The following is a 17,754-nucleotide window of genomic DNA, read 5'->3' as shown; positions in this document are numbered from 1 at the left end:
CCAAATAAACATAAATTTAAATGAAATGATTAGAACATACAATACAATATACAGATGATGTATTCTAGAATTGTATACTTGAAACCTACATAATTTTTTTTTTTAGTGAGCGAGAGAGGGAGGGAGGGAGGGAGGGAGGGAGGGAGGGAGAGAGACAGGGACAGATAGGCTGGAAGGGAGAGAGATGAGAAGCATCAATTCTTTGTTGTGGCACCTTAGTTATTCATTGATTACTTTCTCATATGTGCCTTGACTGGGGGGGGGGTCTCCAGCTGAGCCAGTGACCCCTTTCTCAAGCCAGTAGCCTTGGGCTCATGCCAGTAAACATGGGGTCATGTCTATGATCCCACACTCAAGCCAGAGACCCCACTCTCAAGCTGGTGACCTTGGGGCTTCAAACCTGGGTCCTCTGCATCGCAATCCGACGCTGTATCCACTGTGCCACTGTCTAGTCAGGTGAAACCTACATAATTTTTATTAACCAGTGTTATACCAATAAATTCAATAAAAATTTAAAAAATGTTTAATAAAATTAGATACATAAAGCATAGAATACATATGGACAGCACAATGGCAGGAGATCTGTAATTTTATCAGTGGTAGGAAAAGGTCTGTTGATTTTTCCAGGAATATGAACATGGATTGAGGTGTTTCTTTTGTTGTTGTTGCTGTTGTGATGACCATTTAGATGTTTTAGAAGAAGATAGCTCCTACTGCTTAAGTTATCAGCAAGGTTTGGTTGGTTTCCAACAAATAGCATGAAATGTAAAAACTTTTACTAGATTTTCCGCTGCACCTTACGTGTACCAAATGCTGTGTTAAGTACTTAGGTATTTGGCGCCATCATCAGCGAGTGCTTCTGAGTACTTCTGAAAACCCATGTACTAGGAATTAAGAGGCTGGGAGAGCAAAGCATCTCTGAGCTGGAGACATCTGAGCAGACTCACGTGGGAGGGAGAGATAAGACAACACGCTCTGCCTTCCTTACCACAGGCCTCTAAGGACCAAAGAAACCACACTCTTGGGTCATGAGTTCACAGGGTCAGTTTGGAAAGTGGTAGGCATAGGAGAGGGCTGGCACATAATATTTTTGAAAGGATGAATAAATGACTGTGAAACAAAGTCCATGATCTGCCCAGAGTAAGGGAAAGTGGTGGTAATGGTGGGTCTTCATCTTACCCTCCCTGCCCCCCAAATTTGAACAAGCTGGTGCACAGACATTGTCAGGACAGTGACAAAATGGAATTGAGTCCAAGGAAGTGGAGCCAAAATGGTGAAGTGGGTGTGAGACTGTACCCTAGCCATCCCTCTGCCTATCCCTCTGCCAACTATCTAAGACATTTAACGTGATTCTTCCCTGCACCAGGCACTGAGCTAGGTGTTGGGGACGTGATGATATAAAAAACAGGCCCTGTTCTTGAGGACTGTGCAGTTACCCAGGCAAAACCTAAAATGAGGAGACTCTCTTGTGCATGTAGTTTTAGTAGTTTTTAAAATGTGGAGTTTAGGGATGATGTCAGCATAATGGCGCGGTAAGAAGCGATACCAATAAATCTCCCCCAAAACTCAACAAGATCTTCAACCAGAAACAGAAAAACCTATCCTTGGAGCCTCCAGATGTTTCACAATACACCACAATACAATTTATGGTCGAGCAAAAAATTGGCTAAATATATAACCAAACCCCGAAGGAAATAGGGAGTAAGAAATGCTCCGCTTTCCTCACTAACCTTAACAGGGCAGCTTTCACTAGGAACTGAGAATATAGAAACTGAGGTGGGTAAAGGGGGTGAATAGATCCAGGCCGCGGCACAAATGGCCGAACCAGGCTGTAGCACGGAGATCCAAGCCAAGGAAAAACTGTTCCTGTAGCAACCCGGGCAATACAAGCTAAGACTCGCGCCAAACCCAGACAAAGAAAGACAAGTGGGGCAACCATTTTCCCTGATCTCCTGCTCGGCGCGCATGGAGAGAGGGCAAGAGATTCCTCCCAGCACCTCAGGAGTGGGAGCCCGTGTTATCCCACAGAGGGGCAGAGTCAGGGGCCTTTGTGTGGGCCAAAAGCGGAATCTTGAGCCGCCCAAGCGCCCTGAAGGAGCCACGCATGGGGAGGGAGTGAGAGCCAATTCCAATGCTGCAACTTTTCCGTGCGGGAGGGGGTTTCACTCAGAGGGTGAGACTTCTGGTCTGATATCCTGGTCTGTGCACACAGATAGTGAGCAAGAGTTTCCTCCAAGCGCCCCAGGAGTGGGTGCCCACCTGTGTTACCAGAGTGGCAGAGCCAGAGGTCTTTGAGTGGGCGGAAGCCCCGTCTGATTATGCTAGCAACTCTGACTGACTGAGCCTTACCCAGAGCCCTGTGCTGAGTGGGAATAGAGTGGGGAGTGGCCAGCTCTTTGAGCCTCTTACTATCCAGGCAGAGGCAGCAGCAACACCATAGCTGGATTATCAGGCTACTAATTGAGGAAGGAAAGACTAGAAGAGAGGCTCCAGGAACACGAACTTTCTCACTGTCGCAGCCTATAAATGCTAATGAGCCTCGACTGCCACCGAGACTGAAGCACAATACATGACATCGCCATAGAGACTTATCAACTGCAAACCTCTACCTGAGCGTGCCAAAGAGGAAGAACCTGGGGTACAGAGTCACCGACCAGGAAGAGGGAGAGAAAAGAAAAAGCAAGAACATAACCTCTCAAAATCAAGAATAATCCACAGACTTTATAACCTATCCCATTTTATTATATTTTTTTGTTTCTTTCTCCTATCTTCATTCTTGATTTTTTTTTCTATTTTTCCACCTCCAATTTGGTCGATTAACTCTCTGCCGGTCTTACTCTCTCCTCTCCTTGAACTACACTACCCATAAGTGTTACATCTCCCATTATCTTTTCTTTCCTCTTCCTTTCTCTCTATGAGGGTTGCACTCCAAAATTCTTAACTCTCTCTCTCTCTCCTCTTTTTTCTTTTTTCTTCTTTTAGTGGTACCCTCTTTTCTCTCTCTCTCTCTCTCTCTCTCTCTCTCTCTCTTACTTTTCTCCCTCTATATTAGTTTCTTCCTTTCTGCTTTACGTCTCCTCTCATTCAAACCTCAATAACAAACAAATTATCTTATTTGGGACTCAAACTTATGTTTGTGGATTTTGGGGGATTTTTACTTCACCTTTTTAACTCACTAGCAGTGCTCCCATCCCTGGCTCTCCATTTTATCTAGTTCTTGTTCCACTAAATACAATAGTAATTTTTTAATTTGTCCCCCCATTTTCCTGTTTCCCTCTTATTCCTCTCATCATAACTCTTAGTCAACCAACACCTAAAAGCAAATCATTTTATTCTCGACCCAAATTTTTTCCTTATTTGCTTTTTGTGGGTCCATAACCCCACATTTTTTTTTGCCTCTTTATTACTTCTCCCCAATTGAGGCCCTCCAGTACAGGCATTGTTTGTAATGTTTAGTACAATATAACTCACAGTTCACCACAAGATTTTCTCAAGAAAGAGGGGAGAGGAGAGGAGAAGAAAAAAGAAGGGGGGGAATAATTTCCTTTTTTAAAAATGTATTTTATTTTATTTTATTTTTCTTTATTTAATTATTTTTTTAAAAAAAATTCTTTGATTTTTTATTTTTATTTTTTTAAATTTTTATTCTTTATTAAATCTCATTAATACTATCAACAAAACCACCCTCAGATGCCATTAAGGAAGAGAAAATCGAATATCATGGATACAAAAGAAAGAGAGGTAACACAGATAGATGAGGAAAAATCTATGGAGAAAAAATTTAATATATTGGAAACCTTGGAGTTAAACGACAGAGAATTTCAAATAGAAATCCTAAAAATACTCAGAGATATACAAGATAACACAGAAAGGCAATTTAGGGAGCTCAGAAAACAACTCAATGAAAACAAAGAATATATTTCCAAGGAAATTGAAACTATAAAACCAAATCAAACAGAGATGAAAAACTGAATACACAAGCTGAAAAACGAGGTAACAAGCTTAGCTAATAGAACAGGCCATATAGAAGAGAGGATTAGTGAAATAGAAGACAAGCAACTTGAGGCACAACAGAGAGAAGAAGAAAGAGACTCAAAAATTAAAAAAAAATGAGATAGCCCTACAGGAATTATCTGACTCCATCAAAAAGAATAACATAAGAATAATAGGTATATCAGAGGGAGAAGAGAGAGAAAATGGAATGGAGAACATACTCAAACAAATAATAGATGAGAACTTCCCAAGCCTGTGGAAAGAACTAAAGCCTCAAATTCATGAAGCAAACAGAACTTCGAGTTTTCTTAACCCCAACAAACCTACTCCAAGGCACATCATAATGAAATTGGCAGAAACCAATGGCAAAGAAAAAATTCTCAAGGCAGCCAGGGAAAAGAAGAATAAAACATATAAAGGAAGGCCCATTAGATTATCATCAGATTTCTCAGCAGAAACTCTACAAGCTAGAAGAGAGTGGACCCCAATATTTAAAGTTCTGAAAGAGAGGAACTTTCAGCCACGAATACTATACCCATCAAAGATATCCTTCAAATATGAAGAAGAAATAAAAACATTTACAGATACAGAAAAGATGAGGGAATTTATCATCAGAAAACACCCACTCCAGGAATTACTAAAGGGGGTTCTCCAATCAGATACAAAGAACAAAAAAAAACAAAGCCACAAGTAAAAGCTCCAAGAAGAACACAATAAAACCAAATTTAAACTTTAACAACAACAAAAAGAAAGGGGGGAGAGGATAGAGATTAACAGTATCAAAGGACGGTGGAGTGCAAAAGTACTCACAAAATAGTGCGCTACAATGAACAGGGTAGGAACCCTTTTCGTTACTTAAAGGTAACCACCATTGAAAAAACAACCACAGAAGCACATGAGATAAAAAAGATAGCAACAGAGGAAAGATGTATGGAATACCACCAAATAAAAACAAAAGATAGAAAAACGAAAGGAAGGATCAAACAAGACACAAAACTAACAGAAAGCAATATATAAAATGGCAATAGGGAACTCACAAATGTCAATAATTACACTAAATGTAAACGGATTAAACTCACCAATAAAAAGGCACAGAGTAGCAGAACGGATTAAAAAAAAAATCCAACCGTATGCTGCCTACAGGAAACTCATCTAAGTAACAAGGATAAAAACAAATTCAAAGTGAAAGGCTGGAAAACAATACTCCAAGCAAATAACATCCAAAAAAAAGCAGACATAGCAATACTCATATCTGATAATGCTGATTACAAGAAAACAAAAGTACTCAGAGACAAAAATGGCCATTTCATAATGGCCAAGGGGACACTGAATCAAGAAGACATAACAATTCTTAATATATATGCACCAAACCTAGGACCACCAAAATATATAAGACAGCTACTTATTGACCTTAAAAAAAAACTGACAAAAATACAATCATACTTGGAGACCTCAATACACTGCTGACAGCTCTAGATCGGTCATCCAAAGAGAGAATCAACAAAGATATAGTGGCCTTAAACAAAACACTAGAGCACCTGGATATGATAGACATCTACAGGACATTTCATCCCAAAGTGACTGAGTATACATTTTTCTCCAATGTACATGGATCATTCTCAAGAATTGACCATATGTTGGGCCACAAAAACAATATCAGCAAATTCAGAAAAATCGAAATTGTACCAAGCATATTTTCTGATCATAAAGCCTTGAAACGAGAATTCAACTGCAAAAAAGAGGAAAAAAAATCACACAAAAATGTGGAAACTAAACAACATACTTTTAAAAAATGAATGGGTCAAAGAAGAAATAAGCGCAGAGATCAAAAGATATATACAGACAAATGAAAATGACAATACGACATATCAGAATCTATGGGATGCAGCAAAAGCAGTGATAAGAGGGAAATTTATATCACTTCAGGCATATATGAACAAACAAGAGAGAGCCCAAGTGAACCACTTAACTTCCCACCTTAAGGAACTAGAAAAAGAAGAACAAAGACAACCAAAACAAGCCGAAGAAAGGAGAAAATAAAAATCAGAGCAGAAATAAATGAAATAGAGAACAGTAAAAGTATAGAAAAAATTAATAGAACAAAGAGCTGGTTCTTTGAAAAGATCAACAAAATTGACAAACCCTTGGCAAGACTTACCAAGGAAAAAAGAGAAAGAACTCATATAAACAAAATCCAAAATGAGAGAGGAGAAATCACCACGGACACCATAGATATACAAAGAATTATTGTAGAATTCTATGAAAAACTATATGCTACTAAATTCAACAATGTAGAAGAAATGGATAAATTCCCAGAACAATACAACCTTCCTAGACTGAGTCAAGAAGAAGCAGAAAACCTAAACAGACCTATTAGTAGAGAAGAAATAGAAAAAACCATTAAAAACCTTCCCAATAATAAAAGTCCAGGCCCAGACGGATATACCAGCAAATTTTATCAAACATTCAAAGAAGACTTGGTTCCTATTCTCCTCAAAGTCATCCAAAAAATTGAAGAAGAAGCAATACTTCCAAACACATTTTATGAGGCCAACATTACCCTCATACCAAAACCAGGAAAGGATGGCACCAAAAAAGAAAACTACAGACCAATATCTCTAATGAATACACATGCTAAAATACTAAACAAAATACTAGCAAATCGAATACAACAACATATTAAAAAAATAATACATCATGATCAAGTGGGATTCATCCCAGAATCTCAAGGATGGTTCAACATACGTAAAACGGTTAACGTAATACACCATATCAACAAAACAAAGAACAAAAACCACATGATCTTATCAAGAGACGCAGAAAAGGCTTTTGATAAAATACAACACAATTTTATGTTTAAGACTCTCAACAAAATGGGTATAGAAGGAAAATATCTCAACATGATAAAGGCCATATATGATAAACCATCAGCTAACATCATATTAAACGGCACTAAACTGAAGGCTTTCCCCCTTAAATCAGGAACAAGACAAGGTTGTCCACTCTCTCCACTCTTATTTAATGTGGTACTAGAGGTTCTAGCCAGAGCAATCAGACAAGACAAAGAAATAAAAGGCATCCATATCGGAAAAGAAGAAGTAAAGGTATCACTTTTTGCAGATGATATGATCCTATACATCGAAAACCCCGAAGAATCCACAAAAAGACTACTAGAAACAATAAGCCAATACAGTAAGGTCGCAGTATACAAAATTAACATACACAAGTCAATAGCCTTTCTATATGCCAACAATGAAATAACTGAGAACGAACTAAAAAGAATAATCTCCTTCACAATTGCAACAAAAAAAATAAAATACTTAGGAATAAACATAACAAAGAATGTAAAGGACTTATATAATGAAAACTATAAACCATTGTTAAGAGAAATCAAAAAAGATATAATGAGATGGAAGAATATTCCTTGTTCTTGGTTAGGAAGAATAAATATAATCAAGATGGCCATATTGCCCAAAGCAATATACAAATTTAATGCAATTCCCATCAAAATTCCAATGACAGTTTTTAAAGAAATAGAGCAAAAATTACACCAGATTTATATGGAACTATAAAAACCCCTGAATAGCCAAAGCAATCCTAAAGAAGAAGAATGAAGCTGGGGGCATTATAATACCTGACTTCAAACTATATTATAGGGCCACGACAATCAAAACAGCATGGTATTAGCAGAAAAATAGACACTCAGATCAATGGAACAGAATAGAAAGTCCAGAAATAAAACCACATATATATAGTCAAATAATTTTTGATAAAGGGGCCAAGAACATACAATGGAGAAAAGAAAGCCTCTTCAATAAATGGTGCTGGGAAAACTGGAAAGCCACATGCAAAAGAATGAATCTGGACTACAGTCTCTCCCCCTGTACAAAAATTAACTCAAAATGGATCAAAGATCTAAACATAAGACCTGAAACAATTAAGTACATAGAAGAAGACATAGGTACTCAACTCATGGACCTGGGTTTTAAAGAGCATTTTATGAATTTGACTCCACAGGCAAGAGAAGTGAAGGCAAAAATTAATGAATGGGACTACATCAGACTAAGAAGTTTTTGCTCAGCAAGAGAAACTGATAACAAAATAAACAGAAAGCCAACTAAATGGGAAATGATATTTTCAAACAACAGCTCAGATAAGGGCCTAATACCCAAAATATACAAAGAACTCATAAAACTCAACAACAAACAAACAAACAATCCAATAAAAAAATGGGAAGAGGATATGAATAGACACTTCTCCCAGGAAGAAATACAAATGGCCAACAGATATATGAAAAGATGCTCACCTTCTTTAGTTATTAGAGAAATGCAAATCAAAACGGCAATGAGATACCACCTCACACCTGTTCGATTAGCTGTCATTAGCAAGACAGGTAATAGCAGATGTTGGAGAGGCTGTGGAGAAAAAGGAACCCTCATACACTGTTGGTGGGAATGTAAAGTAGTTCAACCATTATGGAAGAAAGTATGGTGGTTCCTCAAAAAACTGAAAATAGAACTACCTTATGACCCAGGAATCCCTCTACTGGGTATATATTCCAAAAACTCAGAAACACTGATACGTAAAGACACATGCAGCCCCATGTTTATTGCAGCATTGTTCACAGTGGCCAGGACATGGAAACAACCAAAAAGCCCATCAATAGATGACTGGATTAAGAAGATGTGGCACATATACACTATGGAATACTACTCAGCCATAAGAAATGATGACATCGGAACATTTACAGCAAAATGGTGGGATCTTGATAACATGATACGAAGCGAAATAAGTAAATTAGAAAAAACCAGGAACTGTATTATATCATACGTAGGTGGGACATAATAGTGAAACTAAGAGACATTGATAAGAGTGTGGTGGTTACAGGGGGGGGTAGGGTGGAATGGGAGTGGGAAAGGGGATGGGGAGGGGCACAAAGAAAACAAGATAGAAGGTGAAAGAGGACAATCTGACTTTGGGTGGTGGGTATGCAACATAATTGAACGACAAGATAACCTGGATTTGTTATCTTTGAATATATGTATCCTGATTTATTGATGTCACCCCATTAAAAAAATAAAATTATTAAAAAAAAAATGGGAAGAGGACATGAACAGACACTTCTCCCAGGAGGAAGTAGAAATGGCCAACAGATATATGAAAAGATGCTCACCTTCTTTAGTTATTAGAGAAATGCAAATCAAAACGGCAATGAGCCCTGGCCGGTTGACTCAGCGGTAGAGCATCGGCCTAGCGTGCGGAGGACCCAGGTTCGATTCCCGGCCAGGGCACATAGGAGAAGCGCCCATTTGCTTCTCCACCCCTCAGCCGCGCTTTCCTCTCTGTCTCTCTCTTCCCCTCCCGCAGCCAAGGCTCCATTGGAGCAAAGATGGCCCGGGCGCTGGGGTTGGCTCTGTGGCCTCTGCCTCAGGCGCTAGAGTGGCTCTGGTCGCAATATGGCGACGCCCAGGATGGGCAGAGCATCGCCCCCTGGGGGGCAGAGCACCGCCCCTGGTGGGCGTGCCGGGTGGATCCCGGTCGGGCGCATGCGGGAGTCTGTCTGACTGTCTCTCCCTGTTTCCAGCTTCAGAAAAATGAAAAAAAAAAAAAAAAAAAACAAAAAACGGCAATGAGATACCACCTCACACCTGTTCGATTAGCTGTCATTAGCAAGACAGGTAATAGCAGATGTTGGAGAGGCTGTGGAGAAAAAGGAACCCTCATACACTGTTGGTGGGAATGTAAAGTAGTAAAACCATTATGGAAGAAAGTATGGTGGTTCCTCAAAAAACTGAAAATAGAACTACCTTATGACCCAGCAATCCCTCTACTGGGTATATACCCCCAAAACTCAGAAACATTGATACGTAAAGACACATGCAGCCCCATGTTCATTGCAGCATTGTTCACAGTGGCCAGGACATGGAAACAACCAAAAAGCCCATCAATAGATGACTGGATAAAGAAGATGTGGCACATATACACTATGGAATACTACTCAGCCATAAGAAATGATGACATTGGATCATTTACAGCAAAATGGTGGGATCTTGATAACATGATACAAAGTGAAATAAGTAAATCAGAAAAACCAGGAACTGTATTATTCCATACGTAGGTGGGACATAAAAGTGAAACTAGAAGACATTGATAAGAGTGTGGTGGTTACGGGGGGAGGGGGGAAAGGGAGAGGGAAAGGGGAGGGAGAAAGGGGAGGGGCAGAAAGAAAACTAGATAGAAGGTGACAGAGGACAATCTGACTTTGGGTGATGGGTATGCAACAAATTCAAAGACAAGATTACCTGGACTTGTTATCTTTGAATATATGTATCCTGATTTATTGATGTCGCCCCATTAAAAAAATAAAATAAAAAAAAAAGGCGATAATAAAATCAGAGTAGAAATAAATGAAATAGAGAACAGTAAAACTATAGAAAAAATTAATAGAACAAAGAGCTGGTTCTTTGAAAAGATCAACAAAATTGATAAACCCTTGGCAAGACTTACCAAGGAAAAAAGAGCGAAAGAACTCATATAAACAAAATCCAAAATGAAAGAGGAGAAATCACCACGGACACCGTAGATATACAAAGAATTATTGTAGAATACTATGAAAAACTTTATGCCACTAAATTCAACAACCTAGAAGAAATGGATAAATTCTTAGAACAATACAACCTTCCTAGACTGAGTGAAGAAGAAGCAGAAAGCCTAAACAGACCTATTAGTAGAGAAGAAATGGAAAAAAACATTAAAAACCTCCCCAATAATAAAAGTCCAGACCCAGTCGGCTGTACCAGTGAATTTTATCAAACATTCAAAGAAGACTTGGTTCCTATTCTACTCAAAGTCTTCCAAAAAATTGAAGAAGAAGCAATACTACCAAACACATTTTTGAGGCCAACATAACCCTCGTACCAAAACCAGGAAAGGATGGCACAAAAAAAGAAAACTACAGACCAATATCTCTAATGAATACACATGCTAAAATACTAAACAAAATACTAGCAAATCGAATACAACAACATATTAAAAAAATAATACATCATGATCAAGTGGGATTCATCCCAGAATCTCAAGGATGGTTCAACATACGTAAAACGGTTAACGTAATACACCATATCAACAAAACAAAGAACAAAAACCACATGATCTTATCAAGAGACGCAGAAAAGGCTTTTGATAAAATACAACACAATTTTATGTTTAAGACTCTCAACAAAATGGGTATAGAAGGAAAATATCTCAACATGATAAAGGCCATATATGATAAACCATCAGCTAACATCATATTAAATGGCACTAAACTGAAGGCTTTCCCCCTTAAATCAGGACCAAGACAAGGTTGTCCACTCTCTCCACTCTTATTTAATGTGGTACTAGAGGTTCTAGCCAGAGCAATCAGACAAGACAAAGAAATAAAAGGCATCCATATCGGAAAAGAAGAAGTAAAGGTATCACTTTTTGCAGATGATATGATCCTATACATCGAAAACCCCAAAGAATCCACAAAAAGACTACTAGAAACAATAAGCCAATACAGTAAGGTCGCAGGATACAAAATTAACATACACAAGTCAATAGCCTTTCTATATGCCAACAATGAAACATTTGAGAACGAACTAAAAAGAATAATCCCCTTCACGATTGCAGCAACAACAAAAAAATAAAATAACTAGGAATAAACATAACAAAGAATGTAAAGGACTTATATAATGAAAACTATAAACCATTGTTAAGGGAAATCGAAAAAGATATAATGAGATGGAAGAATATTCCTTGTTCTTGGTTATGAAGAATAAATACAATCAAAATGCCATATTACCCAAAGCAATATATAAATTTAATGCAATTTCCGTCAAAATTCCAATGACATTTTTTAAAGAAATGGAACAAAAAATCATCAGATTTATATGGAACTATAAAAAACCCCGAATAGCCAAAGTAATCCTCAAGAAGAAGAATGAAGCTGGGGGCATTACAATACCTGACTTCAAACTATATTATAGGGCCACGACAATCAAAACAGCATGGTATTGGCAGAAAAATAGACACTCAGACCAATGGAACAGAATAGAAAACTCAGAAATAAAGCCACATATATATAGTCAAATAATTTTTGATAAAGTGGCCAACAACACACAATGGAGAAAAGAAAGCCTCTTCAATAAATGGTGCTGGGAAAACTGGAAAGCCACATGCAAAAGAATGAAACTGGACTACAGTTTGTCCCCCTGTACTAAAATTAACTCAAAATGGATTAAAGATCTAAACATAAGACCTGAAACAATTAAGTACATAGAAGAAGACATAGGTACTCAACTCAGGGACCTGGGTTTTAAAGAGCATTTTATGAATTTGACTCCAATGGCAAGAGAAGTGAAGGCAAAACTTAATGAATGGTACTACATCAGACTAAGAAGTTTTTGCTCAGCAAGAGAAACTGATAACAAAATAAACAGACAGCCAACTAAATGGGAAATGATATTTTCAAACAACAGCTCAGATAAGGGCCTAATACCCAAAATATACAAAGAACTCATAAAACTCAACAACAAACAAACAAACAATCCAATAAAAAAATGGGAAGAGGACATGAACAGACACTTCTCCCAGGAAGAAATACAAATGGCCAACAGATATATGAAAAGATGCTCATCTTCTTTAGTTATTAGAGAAATGCAAATCAAAACTGCAATGAGATACCACCTCACACCTGTTAGATTAGCTGTTATTAACAAGACAGGTAATAGCAAATGTTGGAGAGGCTGTGGAGAAAAAGGAACCCTCATACACTATTGGTGGGACTGTAAAGTAGTAAAACCATTATGGAAGAAAGTATGGTGGTTCCTCAAAAAACTGAAAATAGAACTACCTTATGACCCAGCAATTCCTCTACTGGGTATATACCCCCAAAACTCAGAAACATTGATATGTAAATACACATGCAGCCCCATGTTCATTGCAGCATTGTTCACAGTGGCCAGGACATGGAAACAACCAAAAAGCCCGTCAATAGATGACTGGATAAATAGGATGTGGCACATATACACTATGGAATACTACTCAGCCATAAGAAATGATGACATCGGAACATTTACAGCAAAATGGTGGGATCTTGATAACATTATACGATGTGAAATAGGTAAATCAGAAAAAAACAGGAACTGCATTATTCCGTACGTAGGTGGGACATAAAAGTGAAACTAAGAGACATTGATAAGAGTGTGGTGGTTATGGGGGGAGGGGTGAAAGGGAGAGGGAAAGGGTGAGGGGGAGGGGCAGAAAGAAATCTAGATATAAGGTGACAGAGGACAATCTGACTTTGGGTGGTGGGTATGCAACATAATTGAACGACAAGATAACCTGGACTTGTAATCTTTGAATATATGTATCCTGATTTATTGATGTTGCCCCATTAAAAAAATAAAATTATTTAAAAAAAAATGTGGAGTTTAGCAAAGGAATCATTACATCTGCCTTGACCACTAACATCTGGGTAAAGCCCTCATTGGTTTAGAAGGCAATTTCTCATGCAGTAGTTCATTTGACCCTCCTAACCCTGTGAAATAGGCATGAATTATTGTATTCAACTTACAGATGAGGAAACAGGGTCTGCAAAGTTAAACAGCTCACCTGGGGTCACCTGGAGAGTTAGAAGCAGAATCAGGGATGAACTTGAGTTTCCAGCCTCTCAGTTCAGTGTTCTTTTGACCATACTGGCTTGTTGCTTTTATTAAGAAGGTGGTGTAACACATTCAATTGGGAGCTATTATCAGGAATTTAAGCACAGAAAACAGTAAAAATTGTGAAGGTATCCTACATTTAAAGAGATCAGATTTGCAAACAAAAGAAATTTGATTTGTCATGTTTCAAAAACCACTGACGAAAATGAGAACATCCACGTGGGAGAGGAGAGGCAAATAGCTCGATGAGCCTGAAGGAACTGGGCTTATTAAATCCAGAAAAGAGAGCTTGATGGAGGTGACAGCAACCTTCTGCTTCAAGTATATAAAGAGTGGCAAATTAATGAGAAATTAAGAAGATTCTGTGGGGTTCTAGGAGAAGGAATAGGATCACTGGGTGAAAGTTACAAGAAGATAGGTTTTGTTTCAGCACAAAGAAGAATTTTCTAAACATTTGAGCTGACCAGGAAATGGAACGAGGGCTCTAGGGAAGGAGAAGCAGGAGCTAGGGCAACCGTTTTTGCAAGATTTTGTAGTTGAACCCTGCATAGTACATGCGACTAGATCCAATTATCCCTGCGGCCCCTTTGATGACTCTCTGAGACTCTTGACTGCAGTGGCTAAGTCCTTGAAGTGCGACAGGACTTAGTTAACAGTCACATTAACAGTGGTATCTGACCTGAGCACCCTGCACAGTACCTTGTTAAGAACAGAAACACAGAGAAGGCAGGCTGCCTTTCTTTTATTTTCTATTGTTAACTACGCATGGTCCCCCGGGCCCTGCTTCCACCTGCTTCCTCTAAGTAGGAGAGTTTAGGAATGCTTTCCAAGTGGCTGTTTTAGATTGAACATGACCCCCTTTAGGTCACTTCTGTACATCAAAGGAGAGTGTGCATGTCTTTTTCTTTCAGACATTCAGTTCATCATCTCTTTCATATTTAGGCTACTTCAGAGAGCAGACAAAATCAGTTCATCAATAAGTAACTGCTGTATGCCTGCTGTGTGACTGAGCAGGCTAGTTGTGGAGTGACACACACACAAAACAAAGCAGCTACTACAGACTAACATGGAGCTACACAGGGAGTGGCATCTGCAGAGACCACAGAGTACCCTGGGTTGTAGAATCCAACAGACCTGGGGGCCTGGAATCCTACCTAAAAAACCTTAGGCCGGTGACAGGTTATTTCACCCTACTGGACCCTTGTTTGCTCATTTACCAAATGCGAATAACAATGCCCATTTTTCTTTTTCTCTTTCTCTTTCTTTTTCTTTTCTTTTTTATTTTTCCAAAGTTAGAAGTGGGGAGGCAGTCAGACAGACTCCCTCATATGCCTGACCAGGATCCACCGGCATGCCCACTAGGGGCCAATGCTCTGCCCCTCTGGGGCATTGCTCCATTGTGGCCAGAGCCATTCTAGCGCCTGAGGTGGAGGCCATGGGGCCACCCATCCTCAGCACCCAGGCCAACTTTGCTCCAATGGAGCCTTGGCTGTGGGAGGGGAAAAGAGAGACAGAGAGAAAGGCGAGGAGGAAGGGTGGAGAAGCAGATGGGCGCTTCTCCTGTGTGCCCTGACCGAGAATTGAAACTGGGACTTCTACACAACAGGCTGATGCTCTACCGCTGAGCCAGGGCCACAATACCTATTTTTCATAGGGCTTTGTGGAAGACATCTGGACACTGGATAATATGCATAGCACAGTACACTCAGTAGTTGTTCAGTAAGTGATTATTACTATTACTACTATTAGGGGTAGTAACAACAAAATAAATCATGAATACAGGCTAGAATGTTTTTAGTAATAAAAACAGGAGCTTTGATAAAGCTTAAAGTATACGAAAAGGCTTCATAGAGACAGGCAGCATGACATTTAGACAATGGAGTCAGACCGACCTGGTCCAAATCCCAGCTCTGCCACTGCCCAGCTATGGGACACTGGTACAAGTCGCTACTCTGAGACCCAGTCCTTCCTCTGCACAGTAAGGATAGTGATAGTACCTTTGCAGGCATCCCCAAACTACGGCCCGCGGGCCGCATGTGGCCCCTGAGGCCATTTATCCGGCCCCCCGCCGCACTTCCAGAAGGGGCACCTCTTTCATTGGTGGTCAGTGAGAGGAGCACTGTATGTGGTGGCCCTCCAACCGTCTGAGTGACAGTGAACTGGCCCCTTGTGTAAAAAGTTTGGGGACCCCTGCAAGAACTAAACAAGAGGACACTCAGCCCACTCACAGTAAGTATTCAACAAATATTGTCATTATAATCAGCATAATAGAAAACTAAGATACTGGAGTTAGATACAGTGAAGAATGTTCACTTATACCTTATTCCCTACCCCCAAACTATATCTGCTTGATTTTTAACTACCAAAAGAAAAAAAAAACTTGGTTTGAATGAAACATAAAGCCCCCAACTAGTTTTTTTTTTTTTTAAGATTTTATTTTATTCATTTTAGAGAAGGGGGAGAGAGACAGAGAGAGAGAAGGTGGGGGGGGGGGAGGAGCAGGAAGCATCAGCTCCCATATGTGCCTTGATCAGGCAAGCCCAGAGCTTTGAACTGGTGACCTCAGCATTTCCAGGTCTACGCTTTATCCGCTGCACCACCACAGTTCAGGCCGCACCCAATTAGTTTTATACAGGAAAGTATGATGAATTCATCTTTAAATAAAAACAGTTCTTATACCAAAAATCATATATTTTTCAAAAAGCAAAACTAATTTTTCCATCAGGTGTAATATTAAAACCACATATCACTGATTAGAGTCAAATTATTTCAGATATTTACCTACCATCAGGGGCAATTCTGACCTCTGGTACTTACGAGTTACAAACTATTTAATTGTTCAGTGCATTCTGTGCCTGTACTGTCTAAAAAGATAAAGTTTTAAGCTGATGCTGTTTAATTAGAAAACTTAACAGTTTTTTACGACCAGTCAGAAACCTTTCTAGAGGAAAGTAACCTTTGTAATGAGCCGTGGGTACCTACCACCTGCCTGCCTGCCTGCCGAGAGTTGGAGGTGGAGCTGATCTGGTGGCAGAGGTCCCACTGCCTGACGTTACAGAGTGAAGCAGTAACTGCCACAGAAATGCATTCACTCCCACACACACCACTATGGAGCTGGGGCCTCATGCATAGTAACCACGGTATTAAGGCAGGTTTTGTGGGTTTTCATACTAAAGCCTTAAATGGATAAATTTTAAAACTCTACCAACAATGACATTAGTACAAAAATTGGGTGACATTATGTATCATATAATTTTATACTAAAATAAGTGCTTTAAACTTACATGAAAGGTTTTGTTTTCATTATAATTTAATTTTCAAAGCCTCCAATTTACATCATTTTGCCACTGTAATCCCTATGTAATGAAATGATAATATCATTAAGCAATTACCACTATGATGTCAAGCAATGGGGAATGTTTTGAAAGGTAATTAGTGTGCTGGGTATAAGGTAATTTTCAATTATATTCTTGGATAGTGCAGAGTTTGTTTTTCCTCAAAATGTGAAATTGCTCTATTTAAAAACTGGCTACAGAAACTCTAAAAGGACAAATGAACAAATAAAACCATCCTCTCCTATCAGAATAAGAGCATCTGGTCAGGGGTCCAAATTATATTTTTACTCTTCTTCACATAATAAAGCCATTTCTAGTGAAATAAAATTGCCTTTTAGATAAGAATCTATTTACACATTTTCAGCTGCATCCACATTGAAATTGTTTAACAGCAATAAGAGAAGAAAAACTGACAGTCTGACCAGACGCAGCAACATTCGCTATTAGCCCCTTGGGTAGAGCAGATTCGGCGACTAGTCCTTCCGGGTCACCTCTGAACGTCAATTAATACAAATGTTTAATTATCTATATTTAATGCATTTTAAGTATAGACAATAGAAAAACTATATGCACAAGCTAAGTCTTTAAGTTTGAAAATAAATGATGTGGCACGAGTTTAACAGATTTCAAATTTCTGAATCAAGACACCATACTGGATATTCGATTTTCTGACGCTGCCATCTAGAACTTTTTTAAAAAAAAGTTAATGCATTTTCTCTTCTATAGATCTTGAGAACTGA

At 38.9% G+C, this 17,754-nt stretch overlaps 1 protein-coding gene across 9 annotated transcripts in view; it reads right to left on the bottom strand.

The window, feature by feature from the left end:
- CFAP20DC (CFAP20 domain containing) overlaps positions 1–17,754 on the bottom strand; it is a 401,527-nt gene that overhangs the window by 981 nt on the left and 382,792 nt on the right. The window lies entirely within an intron of this gene.

This window comes from Saccopteryx leptura, chromosome 10 (genome assembly GCF_036850995.1).
Source record: "Saccopteryx leptura isolate mSacLep1 chromosome 10, mSacLep1_pri_phased_curated, whole genome shotgun sequence".
NCBI classification, from domain to species: Eukaryota; Metazoa; Chordata; class Mammalia; order Chiroptera; family Emballonuridae; genus Saccopteryx; species Saccopteryx leptura.
This window is presented reverse-complemented; position numbering and strand designations above follow the sequence as displayed.